General features: G+C 43.8%; 1 protein-coding gene across 1 annotated transcript in view; it reads left to right on the top strand.

The window, feature by feature from the left end:
* Nucleotides 1–9,485: 9,485 nt before the first annotated feature.
* Nucleotides 9,486–20,488, top strand: part of SLCO4A1 (solute carrier organic anion transporter family member 4A1) — a 172,919-nt gene continuing 161,916 nt past the window's right edge. The window contains exon 1 of the mRNA XM_033914743.1: nt 9,486–9,579. The gene's annotated coding sequence lies outside the window, so the exon portion shown is untranslated. The remainder of the gene's footprint in view (nt 9,580–20,488) is intronic.

The raw sequence follows: 20,488 nt of genomic DNA, 5'->3' as shown, positions 1-20,488 counted from the left end.
AAGACGCTGGAAGGGAAAAAGACGGAGATGGCAGACTATGGGGGAGCGGAGGGAAGAAGATGGGTGCCAGACCAATTGGGGGTGTGTGAAGGAAGAGACACAGTAACAGAGCAAATAGATGGCGCAAAGAGAAGACAGACAGTGGATGGAAGAAATTGAATGAGAAGATGAGGAAAGCAGAAACCAGACAACAAAGGTAGAAAAAATTATATTTATTTTCTTTTTGCTTTAGGATAAAGTAGTATATTAGTTGTGTTGATAAAAATGTATAAACAAAGCCCTGCCAGCTGAACATCTCTTTCTCCAGTTCGGCAGCCACAACTTTGATTTATAAGGAAGGAATAAGCTAAATATTGCAGTACTGAGGCTTGTATGGTTGCTGCGGGGACAGGGATGGGGCAGTGAATGGGATGGCAGTGACAGTGACGAGGCGGTGAAGGGGATGGCCGTGACGGGCGGTGAAGGGGACGGTGGGTCGGGGATGGTGCAGTGATGGGGACAGATTTTTCCCCATGTCATTCTCTAATAAAAAGGATGGAGTCAGTCCAGAGGAAGGCTACGAAAACAGAGTGTAGTCTTCATGATAAGGCATATGGGGATAGACTTAAAGATCTCTATCTGTATACTTTGGAGGAAAGGCGGGAGAGGGAGCTATGATAGGGACATTTAAATATCTACGTAATATAAATGTGCATGAGTCGAGTCTTTTTCATTTGAAAGGAAACTCTGCAATGAGAGGGCATAGGATGAAGTTAAGAGGTGATAGGCTCCAGAGTAATCTGAGGAAATACTTTTTTACGGAAAGGGTGGTAAATGCGTGGAACAGTTTCCCAGAAGAGGTGGTGGAAACAGAGACTGTGTTGAATTCAAGAGGGCCTGGGATAGGCATGTGGGATCTCTCAGAGAGAGAAAGAGATAATGGCTAATGTGGATGGGCAGACTAGATGGGCCATTTGGCCTTTAACTTCCATCATGTTTCTATGTTTCTAAACTGGTTGTGTCTGTGGTCATGACTGCGTTCTTTGCCGTTTACACTTTTGTTTGTCCTTGGAGGTATCTGTGGAGATTACTTGCTGCTGTGAGATTATGTGACACAGTTGTATTAGATATCAGGAGGGTGAGACAGCACTTGCTGCCTGGTCTAAGGAAGAGCATAGCTTCCTTTCCCCATTGTGTCAACCCACTTTGTTTTTCTTTTCTATTGCGACTGTAGTTACCCCTCTTTCCTATGTGTCTCAGTCTGTCTTGTTGTGGTTTATGTTTTAATTATATATCCCCAACATTCTTATACTTTTTTTTAAATGTAATGTACACTGCTTTGACAATTTTTAAGCGGTGTATCCCACATGGGTATCCCATTTATTCTTGAAGTCTGGGATGCTGCGTGCCTCGACCACCTGCACTGGAAGCTTGTTCCAATGCTCGATCACTCTCTCCGTGAAGAAGTACTTCCTGGCGTCTCCACGAAACTTCCCTCCCCTGAGTTTGAGCGGATGTCCTCTTGTGGTCGAGGGTCCCCTGAGAAGAAAGATATCATCTTCCACCTCGACCCGTCCCGTGATGTACTTAAATGTCTCAATCATGTCTCCCCTCTCCCTAAGCTCTTCAAGAGTGTAGAGCTGCAATTTGCTCAGTCTTTCCTCGTACGGGAGACCCTTTAGCCCCGAGACCATCCTGGTGGCCATCCACTGAACCGACTCAATTCTGAGCACATCCTTATGGTAATGTGGCCTCCAGAATTACACACAGTACTCCAGATGAGGTCTCACCATGGCTCTGTACAATGGCATCATGACTTCAGGTTTCCTGTTGCACTTTAAGTTTTGAACATTTCTTTTTTTCCTTGTTGGGAAAGCAGTACTGTACTGTATTGAACTTTTTCTGTTTACCCTGAGATTTACAGTACTTGTATTCAATAAATATTGTTACAGTATTCAATAAATACAGTTAATATATACAGTACTGTACTGTATCGTTATTCCACTAACATAGTATTTAGTTGTACTGTAGTCCCTTCCATAAACCGCGAATATGAATTTTATATGTTATTTGCGGTTTTATTAACAAAACCACTATTTTTTACAAAAAACCGCGATTAACAAATACAATTCATATTCGCGGCTATAGCTGGAACGTATCCCCCGCGAATATATCCATGGGCATTGATTAACCCCAGAAATATTGACTTACATCTTGGACTCCTGAGGCAGGCTCACTCACCAAAACACAGCCCGTGTCGAGTCCATTGCATGGTCAAATTGTATATGCTGCGCTGGTTGCCACTAAAGTGTGGTTCGTTTGAAGACCTTGGCTCACTCTGCTTCTTTTTTGGACTCTTGGGGCTTTTTTCTCCAATATCTTTTTTTTTTTTTTATTGCATACCTTATTGGTTTTAGGCATACCATGACAGGAATGAACCTCACTCATAAGCCAGTGTATATGGAGTATGATTGAGAAGACGTCTGCCTTGTGGTAGCTGATCAAAAGATGCTTTTCAGCCTGAGTCTGTGCTTACAAGGCCTGGGCAAGCCAATGTTTTGTTAATCTTTGGAAGGGCTGGAAGGAGGTAGCGGGCTACAGTAGTGACAGGCCTAGAAATGAGAAAGGAAGTGGGAGAAGGTTATAACACCTGGATCTGGAATGGCCCAGTTGTACCCAGGCACCCCTGTTTCTCTTACCATTCCATTACCTCACCCACATTGCACTTGACATCATGAAGATATTTTGCATGTGATTACAGTAAATTGGACAACAGACACTTTCTTTTTATTATTATTATGCATTTTTTATTATTATGCATTTATTTTATGTGTTTCCAAATATACACAAGAATTCTCTTGTTACAGAAAATCAGAGAAATATATACAAAGCAAATATTGTTCCATATATTACATAATACAAATTCAGTAACTATCAGAATCATTATTCAGAAAACATTAAAAAGAAAAACTTAGAAGATTTGTGTAATATATGACTAAAATGTAATTATTTAAACCTTTCTTAGACCTCAATAAATTTCCTTTAATAAGCAAGAGATAAAGAGATAAGGAGTTCTCAAACAATGCACTTAATTACTAGGAAAAAGGCTTAACATGATTCAACCCGGCCTAAATTTCTTGCAGCCATCTTATTTAGGTAAACTTTTTTTGTGCCCAGAAAACTACGAAGCTATTCTGGCCTAAAGTAAATATATTTTGTTCCAGCGTACCTGGCCAAACACTTACAGGGGTAACTTAATAAAAAAGTGGCACCTATTTCTATTGTTTCCTCCTTCATACATAGATATAATTTCTTACGCACCTGAGCGGATTTTGTGACATCAGGAAAAATCCAGATTTTTTTCTCCTAAAAATAAAGGTTGGGAGAAATGAAAGAAAGTTTTCATTATTATATTTAGGTCTTGTTCAAAGACCAATGAAACAATTGTGGTGCCATGATATTGAATCTCTTCTTGAGAAGTTTCCAAAATTCCAGTTATATCTTTTAAGTGCATTTCCTGAGGTTTGTCTGGTTGCTTATCAGTAGTATTTTCTGGTCTTCTTGGAAGACAATAGATCCTATTTATTGGTGGTATCAGTTCTGGAAGAATTTTAAGAATTTCCATTAAATATCTTTTGAAAGCATCAATAGGTGTAGTCAAAGCAAGTTTAGGAAAATTTAATATTCGCAGATTTAATCTTCTATTGAAGTTTTCCAATTGCTCAATTTTACTCTGTAGAAAAAGACTGTCTTTAATCATATTAGCAGAGAGAACTTATAATGAGGATATTTCTTTATTAACTTGATCAAATTTCATAATTGTTTCAGACTGCATATTTTGTACTGAAATAGACAAGTCATCTAGTTTACTTACTACCTTCAAGATATCATCGACAGATTTTGTAGCTGCAGATTCAAGCCTCTAGAGCACCTTCCATATGTTGCTCAAAGTCACTCCTGAGGAGTCGGTTTCCTCTGCTCCTCCTTGCGATGATGACTCGGCGTCCTGGTCTGCGTAGTTACCCCCACCACGTGATAATATCGAACTACTCGAGATCTCGGCTATCTCATGTTCCTCGCAGTCCTGCATTTCTTACTTAATAGGGAGATAAAACTTAGTATTCTGTGACTAGAATTACTATATAATATTGTAATCACAGCTATAATCTCTTGTTAATAATGTTACTTTCTTTAATTTATTTTAAATATTATTGTGAAGTGCTCAGACCAAGTAACCCAAAATATAGTGAAGTCACTACAATGAGGTTAACAAGGGGACCATCATCGCCTTCACCTGTCCCCTGCCCTCCCTAGATGCCCAATAACTTTATCAGATCAACTTGATGTACTTATCTGAATAGGGGGGTAGTTGGTTTCGTTAATTCTCATTGATGACTGTTTACTAATAAAATTTGTGTGCTCCGTTAAAATCCTAGAAGTGTTCATTCATTCTTCCAATCCCGTCCCCCCAGTCCTGCGCCATCATAACCCAAAGCTCCAGCATCTCCTTCCGACAGTGCTTCAGCGGGTAAATTTCCCCCTCCCATAGTGACTGGTGAACTTGTAAGAGACCGGTCCATCAGCAATTGTCAAGGCCTGGAGGGGTCTGCCTGAAGAATGTCCTTGCATTTACTGTGAGGCATACCGGTAAGTCCAGATAATAAGAATATTCCCCCCCCCCCCTTATGGAAACTGCAAGAAAAGATGGAGCTCCTGCTCTAACAATTTTCATGCCGCCGCCATCTTGCCTCCGATCTCGACAACAGACACTTTCTGATGGAAAAAAAAACCAGGCCGCAGCTCTGCTCATTGGAAAAATACAATTTGTGCAAACAATTAACAAAACAACACCTCCCGAGCTACCAACATGTGTAACATAAGAATACAATTATAGTCCCCTGATCCCGCCATGTCAGCTAGGGCCTGGGGGTAGGCATGAACCTTCATGCCCCCTTTCCAGGTCTGACCAAAATTCCATTTGCTCCCTGAGCTTATTTCCAATGAACCGATCATCACCTGATGAACCCAATATCCTGTAACTTGGGATTATCGCAAATGTGACAGCCTCAAGCCCCTTTACAAGCTCTAGCCCAGTGGTTCCCAACCCTGTCCTGAAGGACCACCAGGCCAATCGGGTTTTCAAGGTAGCTCTAATGAATATGCATGGAGCAGATTTGCATGCCTGTCACTTCCATTATATGCAAATCTCTCTCATGCATATTCATTAGGGCTAGCCTGAAAGCCCGACTGGCCTGGTGGTCCTCAAGGACAGGGTTGAGAACCACTGCTCTAGCCAACTTCAAAGCTATGGGATGGGATGGAGGGAAAACCACCTCCGAGAAACAAAGAAGGGTCCTGTACCTTGGAGGCATCAACCCTTTTACTCTCACCCATAACTCCTTATTTCCCTGACTCTTCCCAATCAAATTAGAGCCTGCCAGATGGGAAGCCACATTTCTCTATGGCTTACCCCACTTTCCCTGAACTACCCATCCCTTTCTATCACACTGTCCTCACTGGCACTAGTCTACCAGCCCCTTCCCCAAAAGACCTTTCTAGAAAGTTATCGATGGGTGACCAACTCAAACTTACAATCACCCATCAAGAACAGCTCTCAGGCTCAGTATAACACCTGAATCTGGAATGGCCCAGTTAGACCCAGACACCCCTCCATCTCCATCTCTTCCTTACCATTTCATTATATCACCATCTGCACTTGACACCATGAAGACATTTTGCATACCTTTTACCATAGTGATTACAGTAAATTAGACAACAGACATGTTCTGATGAAAAGAAAACCAGGCCACAGCTGTTTATTGGGAAAACACAATTTGTGCAAACAATTTAATAAAACATCTCCCGACCTATCAACAAGTATAACATAAGAATCCAAATTATAGTCCCTTAAGCCTGCCATATTAGCTAGGGCCTGGGGATAGGCATGGACCTCTATGCCCCTTTTCCGGGACACCTGACCCAAATTGCATACATTTCATAAGTTTACTTCTAATAACCACTCATCACCTGATACCCTGTAGCTCGGGATTACCGCCACAGCTCTGTAAGTACTCCCTCCAATTGACAGAGCTGTGACCTAGTGCCCTGAAGAGATATCCAACCTTTCAAAACATACTGTGAAATCATCTAGTAAAAGACACAAACTCACATCAGATAAGTACACCTAGTCTCTTGAGTAAAGCCCCTTACAAGTGGCATCACTGATTCAAGACATACTTGTATGCCACCCCTGGCCATGAGGCATGACCCTACCTGTTGATTGGCTTTCACCAAGCCCCTGGTCCATCTCCTAGACTCAAGCCGCATAGGCCTAGGGATGATATCTGACCATACTAATTGCGTGACTGGATACCATGCCAACACAAAGTGCAAGTCATCTTTGATGATGTCAATTAACCATTTCTCAGTTCTCAAGTTGATGTCATTACCCCCAAAATGAATAAGCAACACATCCGAATGCAGAGGCCGAGTATGAAGGTAGTACAATAGGGGTAGGTGTTGCGACCATCTCATGTTCCTCTGGCCCCACCAGGATATTCGCATGCCCAAATGCTCCAGACCCAATTGCAGGACTCTTGGCAGAGCACTCTCTCTCTCTCCTACCCAGTGGATGTAAGAATGTTCCACAATCTATACAGAACACAACCATGGTGCTGCATTTGCAAAAAAACATAGCACAAAAATGCAGAGATAAGAAGTAAGGTCACCAACAGGTGGTTAGTAAAGCCATGCTAGCCAACCTGGAACAACAGGTTCCACCAGGCAACAAATCTTATTGCACCCTCCCACTGACACAGTTTCCCAGATGACATCCAACTGTCACAGCCCTCCCTCCACCTACTCCCAATATGTCTGTATCCTGCCCCATAAACCCTCAATGAATGTAACCTCTGTAAGCCCGGGAGGCCCATCTCCCCAGACTCTTTATACTCTCATCTAACATCCCTGCAGCCCTTGCGCTTATGGCCGCACCGATGCAAAATGAGTGGGTTCTGAACCTGGAAGGATCCTCCCCACTCAACAACAAAGCTTTTCGCATGACAGCGAGAAACTGATATCTCATCAGGGACGTCCCATCCTCATAGATCAGTAGAACTGAACCAGAGGGAGGTCAAATCTCAAGGTAAGCCACCAACAATAACATAGGGCAAGAGGTAATGCCCAGCACCTTTCATAACATGACCAACTGACCCCGACCCAACTGATCCATTTTTGAGTGAGTGACATGCACTCTCAGCATACTCCCATTTAGCTGAACATGATGCAATAATAAACCCCTCGACAATTGGGCATCAGATGACTGGACTAGCAGTTCTCCCATTCTTAGAGCGCCGAAGAATGCCAGCGAAAATGTTGCCTTAATCTCTCCTCGAAAGAAGAGTAGACAATGGAAGCCAGAACCTGCAACAACTTTACCTACATATAATGAGTGATAGGCAATCTGCCATCCAGCTGTTCAGGACTGATCCTTCCCATCACCACAAGCATTCTAATCCTTTGCTGAAAAAATTAAAACCTGCCAACTGTCCAGCCACTGCTCTCCTCCTTTGAAGACCCCATGCAATTGGATACTACCACATATTCTGCCAACACAGCATCGGGCACAGGCCCATATAACCAATCCAATCCCTGTAGAAAGACTGATATGCTCTGTAGTGAGATCAAATAGAGGAGGCCACTGAATATCTTAACATCTCCCAAACTGAGTTGACGCCATCTGCCACAGATGAGCCAGCATCTCCAGTTCTTCTTACTTTGCCTCTAGCACCAGTCAATGAAACTGCAAGAGTTGGAAGTGAGATAAAGAGGTGGCAATGCCATTATTGATGCCCAGTACATCCTTGGCTTTAATAAACATGTTAAGGTGTAAGCATCATAACACTAACTCCCTAATCAATGTATTCACCTCAGCTCTCTGGCTCAGTATTGTGTGAACCAGTGCTGCTCAGCAAATTCTGCCGCTCTAGGGGATCACCTAGTTCATCTAGTGGCTGAACCAGCCCTGTCCAGCATCCAGATAACTGGAAGCAGCCAGGCCTCTGAAGAGCTGATTTCATTGCTGAAAAGCTGACAGCTCTGTGATATCTTAAGATGAGTTCACTTTCTCCTGTAATAGGGCAACCGAGAAGTGTGGTGTATTTGGGAAACAGTATAGGGCTCATTTTCAAAAAAGATAGATGTCCAAAAGACAGCATAAACTGGCACTTGGACGTCTTGCTAGTCAAAATGTCTAAGTGGACATTTTTGAAACTGACTTTCTAGAAGTCTTTCCAGTCATTTTTTCTCCAGTGTGTCTAAATCTTAAGTGGGCATGTTAGAGGCATGTTTTGGGCCAGCTTAGGACTTGGACATTCTGCAGGGATAATCAAACTTTTCACAAAATGTCCAGGGCACCATTTAGATGTTTGGGGCTAGACCTGTTTTAAAAACGAATATGGAGCCTAAAGGTGCCCAAACCGAGATTAAGGCATGACCACTCTTACTCCCCCAGTGGTCACCAATCCAATCCCACCACCCAAAAAATGTAAAAACAAAACAAGAAACAACCGAGTACATTCCAGCCTGTATTATAGCTTCAGATGGCCACACAGACAGCTGAGCACACCAGAGCAGAGGCACACTCTAAGGGGTATTGCAGTGAATGTCACATAAAATGTCCCAGGTACACGTCATTATAACCTACTATACCTACATAAAGATGACAACTGCAGCCATAAGGGCTACTGTACTGTACAGGTAGGTACAGTACATTTTGGGTGGATTTTGGAGGGCTCACCATACAATATAAGCAGGTTATAGTGACATGTCTACCTAGGACTTTTTAATGAGACGTTCACTACAGTACCCCCTAGATTGCCCTTCTGCTCTGCTGTGCTCAGCTGTCTGCAGCCAGTTTGCTAAGAATGCTGGCTGCTTGGATGTCCCAATAGCTTGTTTTTGTGCGTTTTTCATTTGGACATCTTTGTATTTGAAAATGGCCAAAAAGTATAGACGTTCTAATGGCCAAAATGTCTAGATAGGTCATTAAAAAAAAAAAAGAATAGATGTCTTGCTGCTTTGAAAATGGACATTTTCACTACATCTTTACCAAAACATCCAAACTTAGACATCCTACTGAAAAATGCCCCTCCACATTATCCTCAGGTTGTACCAAACTCTAAAAGCCCAGTAGAAAAAAAAGATCTTCTCACCTTGCCAACTCTTTTATTGGTTTTGATTTTTATGTACAATATGCAAGTGTATTAACAGCGTAATTGCACAGCATTGCTTTAACCTCTGGTTTCAAATTGTCATTTTTCTTTTCTTTCTTTCTTTTTTTTTTTTTTTACTTCTGGCAGCCTGGTGTCAGATTGGCTGAAAGCTGATAAGACCATGAGCCAGAGTTCTGTTTGATTGGGCAAAATGAGTGCCAATCAACCTTTCAGCTGGGTGGGATCTAGAAGAATTGAATGGGTGCGTGAGATTATAGCAAAAAAAAAAAAAAAAAAGAGGAAGGAAAAAGAAAAGGTTCGTGAACAGGAAAAAAAAACCCCTGTAGACACAGCCAGGGAGAAGACTGCTGACTGCATGAGAAGGGAAGTAGGTATTTATTATATCATGCATATACAGTAGATAGAAATATCTCAGTGTCTGCTCCTCTTTGTAACAGGTGCATGGCTGGAGAGCACATTGGTTCTACAATTGCATTTCTCTCGGGTTGGGTTTTTAGGCAGCAGTGGGGCTCCTGCTTGCCTTGGTCTGTTTTGCCTGCACTGTGGGCTCTATAGATAACTCGTATGCACTAATTCTACAAACCTCTGTATGGGGAGGGGAGGGGAGGTGTGGAAAGAGACATTTCCGATTGCAGGAAAATCCTGCCTTCGGGCACTGCCAGCCTCCCAGAGTACAGTGAATGCTGCTCTAAACTCTTCTAATCCAGGGCAATATTTCTTCACTAGATAGGATACATGGTATAATTAAAAGGGGTTTTAGTTTAGGGGGGAACCTAAATGCAATGCTCACCTACAAAATGCCTGAGTGGGAGGAGAGAAAACTGCAACCTTGATTGCAGTAAGGATGTAAAGAATGGACTGCTCTTGTATACGGGAGATGCCACTTTTTTTTTTTTCTTCCACATGCTCTGACACCGAGGCTAAGGGGGAGGGGGAGAGGGGAAATGTTAATATACAAAATATTGAGGCAGACGGAGAGAAAACCGGGAGGGGGGGGGAGGAGGTCAGAAGGTGGGGCAGTAGGATTAAAGTGCCCCACCTGCTTTTCCTGCATTTCTCAGCTTTATCTTTCCTATAAAAGCTCATTTTGGGGATCTCGCCTTAGAAACAAAAGATTAAAGCCTATTTTGAGGCCAGGTGGTATATTTCTGTTATTTTGAAATAGAGAAATATTAAGTGTGGAGCAAAATGCAGTTGTGCGAGGGAGTTAACCCTTTGGAGGCTGTTACTTGCATTTCCCGTTTTCATGCTCTAGTAATCAGGATTTGCCGCTCTTTGAGCTGGTTTCCCCTCTTTGGCGTCTATATAGAGAACACTGCTTCCAGGATCTTTCAGCCTGGGTGCCTGCTGAACCATCGCAACCTTTTGCTGGAGGGGCTTTTTCCTTTCTTGATGGGTGCCGTTTCTCTGGTTTTGAACAGTAGGAACATCATTTATTTCTCATGAAAGTGAAGGTGGTAGTGTAAGGATGGAGCCGCACCGTATGCTAAGCTTTGAGGGTATGTCTGGCGGGGTTACTCTTAGTCAAGCATGCCCAGCTCGGCTCCAGTACCAGGAAACTCTTCTAATGTTCCCATTTTGCCACTCGGGAGGGGTGTGGCGCTCTTTTGTGTGTATTCCTATGGTCATTGGCTTCTGCCCTGGTGTTAATCTGTTGTGGATAAAGGGACCAAACAAAGGATAAGAAATGTTTTACAAAATGAACATATAGCTCTTGTAAACCACTTAGACGCGCTTATGATTTTTAGTGTATCAAAAAAAAGTGTAAAGTGAAATGTAAAATGTATCACGTGAACAAAAAAGTCTCTTGTAGTTGTAAACCTAAGATTTTGCCTTGCATTATGTAAATTTTTCCTCATAAATTGATCTGTGTTAGGGAGAACGGTGCATCCTGGAATGTCATTAACAAAAATAAATAAATGCAAATGAAAACGTAGCTTATTCCAGTTCCAGTATGCATGTGATGAATGGAAAAGTATGGGAAATTTGCATAGCTTGAATACAGGCCACTCAGTTCTACTGTAAGTAATGTTTTTTATGTATATAACTTTCATGACTTTATCGCATCTAGTTTGTGGGTTGGGCTGTTTCCATCAGCTTATTTCCACACATTTAGCTATGGATTTCAGTATTTTTCCATTTTTATTTCTGTTCTATTATTGTGCCAAACACAGTAATTTTCCACATTAAAAAAAAAAAATGTTTGGGCTTGTGAGGCAGATAAAAGGCAAAACCTCATGGGTTATCTCAGTCACTGGAAGAGTGGAGCCTGGAAACCTGGCACAGGGACAGGCGTGCCCAAATAGAAGAGCTTCTTTTATATTAGCAGCTGTTAAAAGGAACAGAGAAGTGTGCAGGAAGACACATGTAAACCAGGTACTACTACTGACCAATGCAGTGAAGATGTTACAGTTAAAGCTGGGTATTGCAAGATAATAGACTAGTCACACCTTCTGTTAAGAGAGCAGAAGGGAAGGGGTAAAACACTGACCTTACGGACCTCGCGGATCTAAAACCGCACGTCCTTAAAAGTCCGAGGTCCGTGCATTGACAAGTCCGCCTTCGCTTTCCCTGCAGCTCAGCTCAGGACCCCGGCTCCCTCGCGGACCTCACGGATCTGAACTGCACGTCACATCCTTAAAAATCCGAGATCCGCGCCACTTTTAGTCTCTGGCTCTGACAGAGCTCTATGACAATTTAACTCTGACGGATCCTAATGCTTTTCCCTCCCTATGCTAGGATCCGTCAGAGTTAAATTGTCATAGAGCTCTGTCAGAGCCAGAGACTACAAGTGGCAGGGACCTCAAAAGTGGTGCGCACCTCGGATTTTTAAGGACGTGCGGTTTTAGATCCGCGAGGTCCGTAAGGTTCTTGAGGTCCACGTTTTACCCCTTCCCAGAGCAGAATGAGAGGCTATTTGATCTGAAGTCTTTTTTAAAATCTGCCCTCTTATTTATATTTTAAGCATTTATATTTTTAACCACATATAGTCTTAGTCAGTGGTCTCAAACTCAAACCCTATGCAGGGCCACATTTTGGATTTATAGGTACTTGGAGGCAGGGCAGGATTAATTCTTCGAGGGCCCCTAGGCACCCAAGTACACTGGGCCCCCCTGGCCCTGCACCGCCCCTGCCCCTATTTATCTGTTTTCTTATTTACTTCTCTATTTCCACTTGTATTTCTTTCTTTCTTTTTATTCAAAACAAACAAAGATTAGCATACCAGTGCACAGTTTTTCTTCTATGCAACCCCCAAATATCTCTGAACAAATCCATCCTTCCTTCCCTTCCCACCTACTTACCCAGGACTTTAACTCTGAACCCTTTCCATGCATATATAAAAGTGTTCAAATATTTGTAAAGCAGTAATAATATCCAAAATATAAGTCTATATTAATAACCAAGTTTACAACGCCTCTCAACTGCCTCACTCTACATCAACCAACTGTAACCCATATGTTCAAAGAAGCATGGGATGAACACAGAGGATCAGAAAATAATATTAAATATTTAACTAAGGCCAGTTCTGGGCAGACTTGCATGGTCTGTATATGGCCGTTTGGGGGAGGATGGGCTGGAGAGGGCATCAATGGCTGCGAGGATGTAGATGGGCTGCAGTATGTTTTGACGGAGATTTCGGCAGTTGGAACCTAAACACAGTACCGGGTAGAGGTTTGGATTCTTGCCCAGAAATAGCTAAGAAGAAAAATTGAATCAAGTTGGGCCGTCATCTACTATGTTACTATGTATAAACAACCAAATCTGTAACTCCTCTGTACGTTCCACTCCATGTATGCTAACTTGCAATGAAACAACAAGGCAAGCAGTCCTCCAAAGAATCCAACATGAAACAAAAGAAGATTGGCAGAAAAAATAAGGAGATTCAAATCAGGTTAATTCAAGGTGCTCCCAAGAACCATGCCTGATGCATTTTGCCAAACAAGGCTATTCAATGCTGACAAAAAAAACCATGTCTTTCATACAAACAGAACACAGAAAACACCTTTGTCTAGTATGGAATACGTAATCACAAACTAACCACTCCCCCTTTTACAAAACTGTAGTAAGGTTTTTAGCCACGGACAGCGCTAAAAAATGCTCTACAGTTTTGTAAAAGGGGGAATAAAATAGAAATATGTAGATAAAGGTTAAATAAAACCACCAAGAAGCTGGACTCTGCATACAATGCAACACCACAAAAACAGCGATGCATGTCCCCTAAAGCAAAAAAATAAATAAATAGAATTTTCTGTCCTTCTGTGCCTCTTTCAGAAATTGTCTGCTTCTCCCTTCCATCTCTTCTTCTCTCCCCCCCATTGGTGTGGCATCCATCATCTTCTCTTCCCTCCTCCAATGGTCTGGCATCTCGCTCCTCTCCTTCCCTTTCCCACACCCCCATGGTCGGGCATTTCATTCTCTCCTCTCCCTTCCTCCCACTTCCAGTAACATCTGCCCCCTTTCTCTCCCTCCAACCCAATTCCATCTAGGATCCTTCCGCCTTATGTCTCTCTCCCCTTTCCTTGCATCCCAATTCCATCAGCATCTGTCCCCTTTCTTTCCCTTCAACCCAATTCCATCTAGCATCCTTCCCCTTATATCTCTCCCCTTCTCCTGCACACCAATTTCATCAGCTCCTTTCTCTCCTTCCACACCACCCTGCCCCCTTTCTCTTCCTCCACCACCCTTCCATACCATCCTTCTCACAACCCTTCCATACCACCCTGTCCCCTTTCTATCCCTCCACCACCCTTCCATGCTCCTTTCTCCCTCCCCCTCCAAACATTGCAGCTGCCGGTTTTGGCCGCAACGGGTTACCTCCCACGGCAATGCTCCTCCCCTGCAGCAATGGCAACGGCCCCCCTGCAGCAACAGGCCCCCCCGCAGCAACGGCACCAGCCCCCCCCCCCGCAGCAACGGCAACGGGCCCACCCCCTGCAGCAATGGCAATGTGGCTGAATCTATTACAGGAAAGTCCCACAATGACTGCTTCTGCCGGTCCATCCCCTTCCAATTCACTTCTTCCAGAGCAAGTAAGTGACGTCGGAGGGGGATGGACCAGCAGAAGCAGCCATCGTGGGACTTTCCTGTAATAGATTTGGCCGTGTTGCTGTTGCTGCGGGGAGGGGGGGGGCAGTCCGTTACCATTGCTGCGGGGGGGGCCTGTTGCTGTTGGGGGTGGCCTGTTGCCATTGCTGCGGGGGGGGGGGGGGGCGTTGCTATTTTAAAAAAATAGCAAGGTGAGTTGTCCTCCTTCAGCAGGCCCCCCTCGAAGTTTCGGGCCCTAGGCACGTGCCTACTGGGCCTATTGATTAATCCGGCCCTGCTTGGTGGGCCTCAGAAAAAATAGTTAATGTCTTATTAAAGAAATGACAATTTTGCATGAGGTAAAATTCTTTATCCTCTATAATAAAACCCTAAGCACGCATGCACACTTAGGGTTTTGTGATCAGTGACAGCATGCTGTATCCTTCCTAGGCTGTATTCTATTTACGGCGCACGGCGGCTTGAAGTGCGCATGTGGCGCCTATTTGCGGCTTGTGCCGGCTATCAGCGGTGCAGACATTTGAGCGGCGGTTTCACTGCTGATAGCTGGTGCCTTAAGGAATGGCTGGAGGGTGTCGCGAGGTGTCCCATGCTGGTAAACATTCTCAAATGCTCAGGGAAGTGGAGGGGGAGCAGGGAAGAGGTGCTGCTGGACGGGGGGATGGGGAGGGGGGTAAAAGGAAGGGAGAAGGCTTACTGCTAGATAGGGGGAGCAAGTAAGGGGTGGTGGTGGACAGCCGAGGAAAGAGAGAGGCAGAAAGAAAGATAGACAGACATCTATTCTAGCACCCATTAATGTAATGAGCAAGACTAGAAGTTTATAAATCTTTCCTTTTGGCTAAGTTTTAATAATAATATTGTAATTTATAGCTAAAGAGACATATGATCAAGAATATGTTTTATTTTACTTTTGTGATTATGATAAACATACTGAGGGCCTCAAAATAGTACCTGGTGGGCCGCATGTGGCCCCCGGGCCGCGTGTTTGAGACCACTGGTCTAAGTGGTTTACATTCAGGTATTCAAGCATTTTTCCCTATCTGTCCAGGCAGGCTCACACTCTTTCTAATGTACCTGGGGCAATGGGGGATTAAGTGACTTGCCCAGGGTCACATTTCTAGACTGTAAATACTGTGGCCGGGCCGATTCCTGAGTAGGTGGGAAGCCGGGCTCGGACCACAGGTAAATTTATGCAGCGCCTTTTATGTGGCTGGTGAAAAGGAAAACCCGGAAACGGATCTTCTGAGAACTAAGTGCAAGTTTATTAAAGTTTCTTTAAAGAAAAAAAATTAGCTTGGAATAAACATTCAGCTTTGCACATTTTCAAAGTTCATACATCTGCCTCAAGTCCTTGGGCTCGGCCTGGAGCCTCCAGGCTCATTATTCAATGTAAGTCCAAACAAACTGAAGCACAAAAGAAAAAAACCACAAAAGTTTGGCTTTCAAGTTTCCTGCTGAACACCTCTGGTTGGGGAAGCCGTTCCCCGCAGAAAACCACATTAACTCCCTTTCTTTCCAGGTCTCAAGAAGGCACCTTAAAGTAGTTGGTAATGCTTTCCTTTCCTCATAACGCAATTTACTTTTGCCCTCCTCTAGCAGGGCTTTGTTCAGGATTCCTAATCCTGGACTGGATTCTTGGGGATAGTTATCATGAACTCTCAATTGTACTCTCCCCCTATTTCCATGTCCTCTCCAGGTTCACATTCTTCACTAATACTGTCCATATTATAATTCAAAGATTCCTGGCTCAGACTATTCCCCCACCCGGCATCCTCAGACACTGCCTGCCAGTTACCTCCTTGCCTGGGGGTTAGGTCTGTACTGACTGTGTCTGCTTTTGGCCAGTCTCTGGACTCTGCTTTCCAAGGTTGGTCCACCACAGTGAGATACCTCCCCGGGCTCTCAATTCCCCTCCTACTAGGTTGTTTCCAGGATGGGGTCCTGGCTTGAGGACTACTCCTCCCTGGTAGCTGCAAGCTTTCCTCACTGCACGCTGATTAGGAGTAGCTTCACCTGTGCCTCCAGGTTGCCTCCTAACCTGTATGAGTGGCTTTTTAGCTTGTCTTTCTTGAGTGCTAGCCCCACCCCCTCCTGGGTTGGACTTTGGTTTCCCATCCTGAGGAAAGGAGTAATAGGGAGAGTAATTAGTGTCAACTGACTCTGACTCTTGGGCTTGGCTATTTCCTGTTTTCCCTCTTCCCTTCCTGGCTGTGCCGGCTGGCTCTGTTCCGTGCCAGGTTTTTCCGGGACCAGGACAGGATGCATGCTGGGTCTTGTAGTTCTTGGCGCTGGGACAGGAGCTTCCCTGTCATAATACCTTTCATTTCATTACGGTTTACAAAGAAACGAAGAACTGTAAAACTACAGTGACTTACAAAACTTGCAGAAAACAATTTGTAGTTAAAAATAGCAAGAAATTTCAGTTATATAATAAATGACCGGATTTTCAATTACCAATAAATTTGATAAACAATGATGATTTCAATAATTTTTTAAATTGCAAGTATGACAATGACAACGATAGCAACTTACGAAATTCAACATCCCAACTAGCAGCCTGAAAAGAGATCAATAGATGTAAAAACTTCTTATAAATGCATCCTCTTACCGATGTAAAAGTGAAAATAGAAGTAATCCATAAAGGGCAATTTGTATTAAAGAAACTAAATTGGGCCATTAAGTATCCTGGAATTTGTCCCTGAAGAGCTTTATAACATAAAGTTCCAAATTTAAACATAACCCTTGCTTTAAAAGGAAGCCAGCGAAGATCTCCATAATATTGTGAAACGTGGTCAGATTTCTTCAGATTGAAGATCAGGTGAACAGCAGCATTTTGGAGAAGACATTACCCAAATTAGTCATATTAGGTTCCTCTCTAGAGATGAGACAGGTTATACCCTGAAGCACAATGAATCTGAATTTCCTTGTTTGTATGAATGTGTTGTAAGAATGTACTGCACAAAAGTTCTTAGGCTTTTCCTAAGTTTTATGGCGTTCTTTTCATTATATATTAATTTTTAAATTGTAAGCCACTTAGAACTGTTGTATGCTTTAGTGGTATATTAAGTTTTAATAAACATTTCTGGGGGGAGGGGAAAGGAACGAAGTCCATTTATAAAATACAGCTGAATGTAAGTCTATACAGATCAATTGTCTCCATTCAAATGGTAATTAATATTTTTTCCCCCTGAAAGCTTCACAAGAGGATATATTTAGTTTGCAAGTGTACTGTGTACTTACAATTGTGTTGCATCTGGAGAGAAACTGCAATTTTGCAATTACAAAGCACAGTTAGGGTCAGGGTCAGCTCAAGAGATTATGGCACCCCTGGTCCATGCCCTAAATACCTTTTCTGAGTGTTGATTGGCTGATGGTATTTAGGCCCCTTCCAGTCCATCCCAGGATGCACCGGGGAGGCAGAACTACTATTTTGAAGAGATGGGCATCCCTCCTGCTGATCTTTGAAAAAAGGTACAGGGGGTCCCATCTAGGAGGGAAGATGGGGGCTCAGGGCATGGAATTTTTTTTTTAATGGGTGCAGATATTGTGATCACATAACAACTGTGCCCATTAGAAAAAAGGTTCAACTGATTGGGGATTCTCCTTCCACGATCAGCTGAACCGTCAAGGCAAGCAGCAGCAAGCCTGACAGGGGGATGGTGGTGGGGAGGAAGAGTGCCTAGCGATAGCTCTTCTGAGCAAGTGCAAGGCACAGTTTCTTCCCTTTTTACCATGGCTGCTCTGCACAAATAGAATGCATATAATGTGCATGCTATTCAGGCTGAGCATTATCCGATACGAAAAAATTTCTCCCATCATGGTATTTATTACCGTTGTGTTGGAGCTTTGTGCATCCTGCCATCAGTGACAAGGTAATGGACATGTTTCAGAGCCAAGGTGGGAGTAGCCTGCAGCTGGTGAAAAATAGTGCTGCCCATTTCAGGGAAAACATTTTTTGATTCGATTGGATTTGGCCCATTGAATTGATTTTTCGTTTCAATTCACTTTTCTAGCCCAATTGGGCATTTTTTTCCAACATCCCAGCAGACAGCGTGCCAGACTTTAAGAATAAATGGGATACCCATGTGGGATCCCTACGAGGGTCAAGATAAGGAAATTGGGTCATTAGGGCATAGACAGGGGGGTGAGTAAGCAGAGTGGGCAGACTTGATGGGCTGTAGCCCTTTTCTGCCGTCATCTTCTATGTTTCTATGTTTATTTTGTAGCCTCTTCACCCATCCCATCCCCATTTTCCTTTTCCAAGCCCATGTTGATGCTATGGTGTAAACAAAATAAACAGAAAAGACTTTTTCTCTCTCTGTTAGGTCCTAGCTCATGCTTGCTGTCTAACACCAGCTCTGGTAGGATATATTTAAAATCTGACACATTGTAAAATTATTTTTTCTACCTTTTGATGTCTAGTCATTGTATTATTCTGATCATGTTGGTCCCAGGCTCTGGTTTCTATTTGTCTTCTGTTAACTTGCTCACCAGGGTCTCCTACTCATTTGACGTTTTCTTCTTTCTCCATGCTAACTATCCATCTTCTATCTCTGTATCTTCCCTTTCTCTTTTCCACTGTCTATCATCTCTTTCTCCCTGCCTTGTACCCTGGGTCAAACCACTCTAGTCCCCTACATGAAGCATCTCTCCCTTCTTCCCCTCCATTATCATGTGCAACATTTCTTTCTCTTTACCCATGCACCATCTCTCCCTGCCTTCCACCCTATGTCCAACATTTCTCCCTCTCTCTTCAACATGCATGTCTCCCTCCCTTTCACCATATGCAGGATTTCTCCCTCTCACCCCTTTCTATATCTGTTGCATCTCTCCCTTCCTCTCCTTCACCCCATGTGTAACAATTCTTTCTCTCTCCTCTGCCCTCTTTCCCCCCATGTGCAGCAGCTTTCCTCCCTCCTATCCTCCTGTGCAGCTTTTCATCCATCCCATCCACCTGTGCAGCAGCTTTCCTCCCTCCTATACCCTTGTGTAGTGCAGACGCCCCCCCCCCCCTTTTTCAGGCCTACCAAAGTAGCAGCAGCTGTGATGGTAGGTGCTGGGAAAAGGCAGCACTCCTGACCTGCTGCTGACCCAAGAGGCCAGGAAGTGTTGGGAATGATGGTGGCCCCACAAGGAAAGCCAGAAAAGACAATGTCCAAGGCTGGGGGGGGGTCTGGCAAGTGAACGACGGAGGGACCAGTGGGACCTGTGATGACCAGCAGAGAGACCGGTAATGGCACCAGAAGCTTCCAGCGGAGCCCAAGATGAAGCAGCCTGACAGACCTGAGAGAACATTGGCCAAAGGACTGGCAAGTGACTGGCAGAGAGACCAGTATTGGCACCAGAAGCTGTCGGAAAACTCGGAGGGCCAATGAAGGATCAGGAGAGGACCTGGAAGAACTATGGAGTTGAGGGAGGATCTGCTGATGATCAGGAGGAAATCTGGAGGGACCTGGTCAGGAAGTTCTAAGAGTGTATGAATGATGTTTGTTTAACAGTGTTCTTGTTTTAACAGACTCAGTGAAGCATGAGAGATGACCAGAAGAGGTCTGGGGAGATGTGTGAGACGGGTAATGACCGCTCAGCCCAATCACATGACGACACCCATTCAGGAATTGCTCCAGGAGTACAATTCTTGCTATCTCCAGACTGGTCTTCTTTTCAGGTTGGAGCCATGTCCAGGCTATTTCTTTAAGCCTGTAAAAGAAGCTCTGGGGGGTTCTTTTTTCCTTGCAGAGATGCATTCTGGAATTGTTGCTGGGGTACAGCCTGTTCTCTTCAGCAGGGCAGCATTACTTCTGCATAGGTTGCTGTTCCTGTAGCATTAACCTTCTAGAAAGTAGTTTGACTGCTGCCAATTTGCAGATTTCTCAAATAAACTGGCCACGTGCCCTCCGGCCTCCTTGATAAGCAGGCAATCCTTTCAAAATTTGTTAAGAAATGTCCAGGGTCATCCTCTGGTACTATTTTCTTCAGCACTGGGATTGGAGGGAATGGTTGTATCACGGGTGCTTAAGGAGCTGGGGCTGCCTGGCCTTGCAAGGCTTGTTGCACTTCAACAAACTTTTGCAACATCTGTTGCTGTTGCTCCAAATGAATCTTCGGAAACTGCTGTCATAGCTTCAGCTGTTCCACATGAGCCTGCAGAAACTGCTGTTGTCCTTCCAGCAGCACCTGAATCATTTTCTCTAGGCTTGCCATCCTCTCAATGTTTTCTTACCTGTTCTAGCCTA

The sequence above is a fragment of the Geotrypetes seraphini genome, chromosome 11 (assembly GCF_902459505.1).
Source record: "Geotrypetes seraphini chromosome 11, aGeoSer1.1, whole genome shotgun sequence".
Lineage (NCBI taxonomy): Eukaryota > Metazoa > Chordata > Amphibia > Gymnophiona > Dermophiidae > Geotrypetes > Geotrypetes seraphini.
This window is presented reverse-complemented; position numbering and strand designations above follow the sequence as displayed.